Source organism: Schistocerca nitens, chromosome 1 (assembly GCF_023898315.1).
Source record: "Schistocerca nitens isolate TAMUIC-IGC-003100 chromosome 1, iqSchNite1.1, whole genome shotgun sequence".
NCBI classification, from domain to species: Eukaryota; Metazoa; Arthropoda; class Insecta; order Orthoptera; family Acrididae; genus Schistocerca; species Schistocerca nitens.
Window position 1 is genome coordinate 511,127,049 of NC_064614.1, and position 8,718 is coordinate 511,135,766.

An 8,718-nucleotide genomic window follows, 5' to 3' on the forward strand; every position below is an offset into this window, starting at 1 on the left:
TGCAGTGCCGATGCTGAACTGATAAACTGGAAATCTGCCGTAATTGAGTCCTTGTTACGTTTGTAACAAGACAACTGTATATTCTATAACAGGTACTGTAGATGACAGATGGGTGCTATATTTACAACTTTCACTACTTAATTTGCAACTTTCACTATTCAGTTGTTTTGTGATATCAGTTAAAACAGGTCTTCTGCAAAGATACAATTCTGTACCTAGTTGTCGACTGCGAACAGCGTCGTTTATCCTCTGGTAAGTCTGTGTGGTGTTTAGGAAGCATTCTTCGAGTTTCGACTGAGCTGACCAATCAGATCGCAGACCGCACCGCTGTGAATTCTGAGTTGTACTCAATAGGTTCTCTGGACTGCTTGGCTATGGTCTCTTTTTCCAGTCTGAAGTGTGGTTGTCTATTTTCAGCTTTGCAATGAGGCAGTGCGTGCTCTGACAATGTACAGTGTTAGAGCATTTGTAGTATGGCATTTGTAGTATGGGTACTGAAATCGTGTAGTACATGTGTATGATTTTCTTGGTTTGCATCGTGAAATTGAAGGTAGAGAATTTCAGTGAAAATTTAATTGTTCGGAATCGTGTCTCCCAAATGGGTATCTGGTTTTTGGCCTTCGTGAGATTAAGTTTCGATACTTGGTACATAATCTGTTTGTTTTTAATTCGCCCGAATGGGAAAGCATTTATTTTAGTCACACTACCTATCAATGAACCTTAGGCAACGTTTTGTGACTTGTATACATTTTCCTCTGTTTGATTTTTTCATGTGTTGGAGCTCTGTGTGCCATGTGTTTTTAGAGCGTTAACTTTACATGTGCTTTTGTGGTTTAACTACCTTTGGAGACAATTATATGGATTCACTGGGTGGTTATAATGAAACTTCCGCTCGTTGAGTCGGTCCCCATGAAAAACGAGTGATCGCAGTACAATGAAAATTTATGGAAACATTTTAAGGGCATGCGGAAGAGAAATAACAAATAACCATTGAAAGAAACACATTTTAATATCCACGTGTCAGGGTAATGTTTGTTACTTGCATATCATGTTTATGTTCCGGGTTACAAACCTGTGACGACCATGTGCATCTACCATAGCGTGGAACAGCACGAACAGATACCATTTCACGATTCTTCGCAGCACTTTTCGAACGGTAAGACCACGAAATGTTCAGCTGTCGTGACGCAGCTCGTGCACTGCTTGAAGATCGCACAATGCGTTCAGCATTCTTAGCCAAGGCAACAGAAACTTCTTGAACCGTTTATGGCGCAATTGACCGTCGGCCTCTCCCAAGAGCAATTCCCAAATCGCCAGTTAATTCTAACTCCCGAATCACGTTCTTCAACCCCGATGCGGAAAGAAGACCTCCCCGTATTCTTTTAAAGTGTCGATACTAGTGAAGATCAACAATACTACAGCTGTTTTGTTAAAAAAAAACCTTACCAGTAGAGCCCTGCTCACCTCTTCAGACCTGTGGTAACTGTCTGCAAATGTAATGTACACTGATGCTTGTTTTAACCCTACGTAGCCGTACCATTACCGGCGACTAACGGCAAGTCATGACATTAACACTACTAAGAACGTAAATCCTGCAGCGCACAATCTGAGCATCATTCCTATAAAGCTGGTTACACATGTGGAAAATACTTTCCGTCTTACTGGCTCAAGTAGCGGAAGTTTCATTATAGCCACCCTGTATATTCAAATGTTCTCTGAAATTAATTTTTCCTTGCCGATCACTTACGTATTTCGACGAGTTCATGCCGACTTGCGCTCAGCAGCCAGCATACGATTATTCGATGCGAAGCGTACTATTTGATTTGAGCTGTTCGTGAAATTTGTGGATTTCTACAATTAATATCAAAACTAGGTTGAGTCACTGTGGATACAGTGTGCACGTAAAGTCCGAGAACACTTTCAATTATTTATTGCACAAGAACCAAATATTGTACAGATATCATACATATGTCATTTTTAAGAGAAGCTCTGAACGATTTTTTTTTTTCCATTTATACCGCGACAGCGTAATTTAGTAATTTGCCGATAGTCAGCGCTAGTCGCAAACATGGCGAGTGCAGATCCCGTGCTAGAAAAGGGGACAGTTGTGGCTTCCCCGATCACCAGATCTCACTCCGTGTGACTTTTTTCTGTGGGGACACATTCAAAGATCTGGTGTATGTACAGCCTCTACCATGAGATGTAGCAGAGCTCCGGGAGAGAATACGGGAAGCGACTGCCACAGTCGACGATGCCATCCTGGGACGGGTATGGCAGGAATTCGATTGTCGTATTAATGTCTGCCGGGTCACTCATGGTTCGCATATCAAACGTTTGTAAAAAACCTTTCAGAGTTTCTCTTCAAAATGCAATATGTATGACATCTGTACAATGTTTAGTTCTTTTGCAATTGAAAATGTTCCCGGACTTTACGCACACCTTGTATTATACTTCGTGTTACTATGTATGAACTAACCGCAGATAAGGAGGATGATGGAGGCGACGCAGCTGGCAGAGTGGCAGTCCTTCATTCTACGTATACAAAGTGTGGCCATTTTATGTCGTGTAACTGTGACCTATTATAACAGAATGGGTCCAGATGCCTATCGCACTGGGCGTGACTATATGCCACGCTGCTGCACACATTTTCATGCATGATGACGTGTTTGTTACTACCACTCAGGTTCACGTAAATTGTTTCCTCCTTCTGTGCTCATCGTAAATCTTGCGTGAAGTAAGCGTTCCCTACCTAGATAATCTACAGCTCTCTGCAGTCAAATCGCGTAACTAGAATTCATAAGCCTCAACATTATCTGTGAGACGGCATAAATTGTAATTCAGGGAATATCCGGACTTACTTTCACAGATAATCCGTTTTGAGAACCTAATATAAATCTGAGTAATACGAAACATTTTGACCCTTGTCCAATATAGATTCGCGTCACATTTTATCTAGCTTTTCCATGGAGATGTCAGTGCCAAACTTTCAGCTCGCAGAATTCTGTGTGCCACTGAACATGATTCTCCACCATAATGAGCTATACTTTACCCTAATTTTACTTACGTTCAGCGTCAGAAATCATGAGTTTGTACCATATATGCCACACGAATGTTTATAAAAGGAGGAAGAATTGCGCACACATTCGCTGGTATCGATCAGTAAACATTGCGGTCTGTGTGCCAGGAATGTGTGCACTGTATTGATGTTCGTAGCGACACCGGTGGCGCGTGTGTTAGGTCCTACAGGGAGTCGGAGTATTGATCGTGTGGTAGTGTGGCCACTTATGCGCTACCCTTCACACATATTTTATCAGCTTCCGAAAACTGGGAAAGATTGTGATCCTCCTCGCAACGCAACACCTTTCCTTACAAACAGCTTTATGTTGTGGGCAACCGCAGATGATTTAATCCATATTTGACAAACAAGCCGCTTCTAGCTGTATATGAACCTTCATTTATAGGAACACTACCTGTTTCGTGATAGCATTCGCTAGTGCAAGACTCAGATCTACATATACACTACTGGCCATTAAAATTGCTCCACCACGAAGATGATGTGCTACAGACGCGAAATTTAACCGACAGGAAGAAGATGATGTGATATGCAAATGATTAGCTTTTCAGAGCATTCACACAAGGTTGGCGCCTGTGGCGACACCTACAACGTGCTGACATGAGGAAAGTTTCCAACCGATTTCTCATACACAAACAGCAGTTGACGAGCGTTGCCTGGTAAAACGTTGCTGTGATGCCTCGTGTAAGGAGGAGAAATGCGTACCATCACTTTTCCGACTTTGATAAAGGTCGGATTGTAGCGTATCGCGATTGCGGTTTATCGTATCGCGACATTGCTGCTCGCGTTGGTCGAGATCCAATAACTGTAAGCAGAATATGGAATCGGTCGGTTCAGGAGGGTAATACGGAACGCAGTGCTGCATCCCAACGGCCTCGTGTCACTAGCAGTCGAGATGATAGACATCCGCATGGATGTAACGGATCGTGCAGCCACGCCTCGATCCCTGAGTCAACAGATGGGGACGTTTTCAAGACAACAACCATCTGCACGAACAGTTCGACGACGTTTGCAGCAGCATGGACTAATAGCTTGGAGACCATGGTTGCGGTTTCTCTTGACGCTGCATCAGAGACAAGAGCGCCTGCGATGGTGTACCAACGACGAACCTGGGTACACGAATGGCAAAACGTCATTTTTTCGGATGAATCCAGGTTCTGTTTACAGCACCATGATGGTCGCATCCGTGTTTGGCGACATCGCGGTGAACGCACGTTGGAAGCGTGTATTCGTCATCGCCATACTGGCGTATCACCCGGTGTGATGGTATGGGGTGCCATTGGTTACACGTCTCGATCACCTCTTGTTTGCATTGACGCCACTTTGAACAGTGGACGTTACATTTCACATGTGTTACGACCCGTGGCTCTACCCTTCATTCGATCCCTGCGAAACCCTACATTTCAGCAGAATAATGCACGACCGCATGTTGCACGTCCTGTACGGGCATTTCTGGACACAGAAAATGTTCGAGTGCTACCCTGGCCAGCACATTCTCCAGATCTCTCACCAATTGAAAACATCTGGTCAATGGTGGCCGAGCAACCGGCTCGTCACAATACACCAGTCATTACTATTGATAAACTGTGGTATCGTGTTGAAGCTACATGGGCAGCTGTACATGTACACGCCATCCATGCTCTGTTTGACTCAATGCCCAGGCGTATCAAGGCCGTTATTATGGCCAGAGGTGGTTGTTCTGGGTACTGATTTCTCAGGATCTATGCACCCAAATTGTGTGAAAATGTAATCACATGTCAGTTCTAGTATAATATATTTGTCCAATGAATACCCGTTTATCATCTGCATTTCTTGTTGGTGTAGCAATTTTAATGGCCCGTAGTGTATATCAGTTACATTGGGGTTCACAGCTGATTTCTTGAATGACAATGATCTTCCACGCTGGCACTCGTAACGTGAATTACAATAATCTTTTTCTGACTTAATAAATTTAAGAATATCCTAATGCACATTACGACATTCAGTGCGGAAAATTATTGGCATTCACTAGATTTATCTATACTTTGCGGATCGCTTTAGTGTGTTAGAGCAGTTTATTTTATTGAACTATGTATTAAAGTTTATTATCATTCCATTTACTAAGGAACTTGAGAAGAATGGCTGCTTGTATACTGTTCTACTCTAATTTTATATGTATATCCAGTGTTTTCATGTACTTCTGTTATACACTGTAGAACATGTAGAGCCTTGGCAATTCTGTTCGTGTGTAAGGGGGAATTTGCAGTAGACTGGGGCGGCAGTGAGAATTTGGATCGAGGAGGGAGGCATACCCGGGTAATCCGTGCAGTTGTGTGACCCGCTGTGGCAAGGTGGCTTAGTGGCTAACGCACCCGTCTATTAAGCGGGAGACATGGGTTAGATTCCCGGCCTTGGTACAAATTTTCAGTCGCCGCTTCAGTCTATACATACATATCCGTCTCTGTGAGACCAGTAAAGTCTCTGAAGTTGTCATTTCATTTATAACGTACATGCACGAAAATTATAAGAACAATATCGAAAATAACAATTGCTTGAACGGTAGACCTTATTGCGCACATTCTCGATTGTTTGTTTTGGGACATCCTTGAATCACGTCAACGTCAAGACAAGTACGCCCACAATTCAGTTCAGCCGTGCACTGGAAATGAGTAGCAATCTTCTTTTAAAACATAAAGTCTGGATTAACTTCGACTGACGATAGGCTAACAAGATGATGTATGACTGCACAATATTCAGATTTATCCATTTCAACGAAAAACACAATCTGGCTACTTTAAAAAGGTGTATAAATTAAACTATTTCGAGTATCAAATTAAGATGTAATTTACGTAACTGCGTAACATGAACCAACATAAAAGAAATTGACTAAAACTGAGGTCTTGCGTCATAAGCCGAGAGTTTTTCATCTTGCCTTTATAAATGACTACAGATGGTTACGTAAAATCAGTGAAGCTCTCATCACCCATCGGTATTGATTTATCAGAATCCAAGAGTATTCGTATTAATTTTATATACAGAGCAGTCATATATCTTATCGCTCGCAAATATTTTCGCAGTGATCAGATTGCGTAAGTGTCGAAGCAGTTAAACGTCCTAGTTTTAATGACGCAACATTCGCTGCACATTATTTGCACACTGAAGCAGGATTTTCTTGTTCCTTTGTCACTGTGTAGCCTTTTGTGCTGTCTCTACATTTTTAATCATTGTCGTTTCCGATCACTGGCATCAGATGTTCAAAATACCTTCATCTTGTAATCTCGTGCAGACTCTGACTATTCTAGATAAGCTATCGGAGTTCGCACACACTGACTGAATACAGTATAACCCTCACGGAGTAAAAAATGGTCATTGTAGCTTGGGAAGAATGGACTCGAAAGCTCCATAACCGTCGCTGTGATTACTGGTTTACTCATCGTGAAGCAGGCAGCTACTCATTTCGAGTTATCGGCAACCATTATTTTCTTGGAGACCGTGTAGCGTTATGTTCCTTTCTTACAAATGACATTAAAAATCTACCTTCTGCGTAAACAAAGAACAATGGATTCACAGGTATATTCTGGAAGGAATTTCCTTTTTTGTGCCATTGGTATAAAATCAGAGAACTCTTTTTCTTGTAATCTCAGAAAGCATTTGACTCCCGATAAAGCTTCTGCAATTATATTAAACGCCTATTTTATATAAGTGGTAACAAATTAAGAGATTGATCTTCATTGATCATATAGTCACATTTGTATCTTTCGCCTGTGTGCGTTCTCATAGATACATCACTTAAGTTATGTTCTCTCTGTTTATGATACGTAGTGTGGTGTCACCGCTAGACACCACACTTGCTAGGTGGTAACTTAAATCGGCCGCGGTCCTGTAGTACATGTCGGACCCGCGTGTCGCCACTGTGTATTCGCAAACGTAGCGCCACCACAGGGCAGGTCACAAGACACGGACATGACCTCGCCCCAGTTGTACGGACGACATAGCTTGCGACTAGACCGACCAAGTATTCCTCTCATTTGCCGAGAGACAGATTAAATAGCCTTCAGCTAGTCCATCGCTACTACCTAGCAAGGCGCCATGTGTATCATTGCTAATTGCTTACTACTATGCAAGAGATGTATTTCAACAAGAACAAGACTACATTAAAGTTAAGTATATTAAAATCTCTCTTCTTTTCTTTATAGTTTTCATCCAGTCTCCTGTTTCAGAATTTACGCCCGTCTGCGTTAGTTTCGCGTGCACCTAGCCACTCATTGTGTCGAGACCTTAGGGAATCGACACAACACGTAGTCTTGTTAATTATTTGAAAGATTAATTACCTTCCTTATCTCCTTGTCATGAAAGTGATCTTTATAGTATTCTGATAATTTTCAGAGATCAAATGCGAAGAGTTGGAGGAGGATTGTTTGACGAGGAAACGACCGAACACTATTCTTGTTCTCTCGTTAATTCTTCTTTAAAGAGCGAACCCCCTGAGAATAATTTGCCTATCATTTCCTTATGTGATTTCCCCTGTAATAATCGTTCTTGATTGATCGGTCAAGTACCATCGAACAATGACGTCAGCAAACACACCCTCTGGCTTGATAAAGCTCTACATTAAATTATATTAATGATGGCCGATTTAAGATAACTAAATATCTAAATTTCAGACTGATCGATTGCTTTGCAGCTCTTCGTGCCTCTAAAAAGAGAACTTTACGCTATAATAGTTGGAACGTGCATTCTCGTCGTGATTATTGAATTACGTAATATTTTGTAATGTTGCTTATCGAGAAACTTTTCTTGAAATATCTCAATAGACGAGAAAGGCACATTTCAACCGCAGCTTCTCACAATTTTGCCGATAATATTAGGGTTGAGAAAATAATGGCCACGTTTCGTATGACTTCACAGATGCTTCTGTCCATTATCCGCACTGATGAGTCTCAAGAATTATTTGTCCTGCCTAGTACAATATTCATACTACTGGTGCTACGACGTCCCAAAAACAGGGAAGGTGAGGTTTGTCCTCCCGTTGACGTTGAGGTCATTAGGAACACAGGTTCAGATGGAGGACGGAAATAAGCCATGTCCTCTTCAAAGGAAAGGCCCCCAGCATTTGTCTTTACCGATTTAAGGATACTATAGAAAAACTGTTTGGCTGCACAGGGTCTTTTATCGCTATCCCCAAGAACACGAGTCCATTGTGCTAACCACTGCACCATCGCACTGGATATAGCGTGCGAGAAGTGTTACTCTACATCTGAGCCATCATTGAATGCAGACATCACAAGCAGACCAAACTTGCATAAATAGCTAAGCTGTCGTAGGTCTCAATACAAAGAATAAGAAATCATGAATGATAATACAGTACTTTGTAGTCTCGTCTCTTATCAAAAGTTGTTTGTATCTCTTTAAATTATTGATATTAAGACGTAGTGGTGCAGGTAAACTAAACTAGTATATTGGATATATCTTTCTGTATAAGTACAGCTCGATCGTCATTGACGGATTCCGTTACATTTGATTGCTCCTCTTCTTGGTAGTCTTCCTTAAACACAGGCTGATTATAATTAAAGTTCCAGTTTGAAAACACTGTTAAAAAAAAGAAAAGAAAAAAAGAAGACGCTGCTCAGAATGACGTCAAATTTGAACGGACTATTACGGAGGAA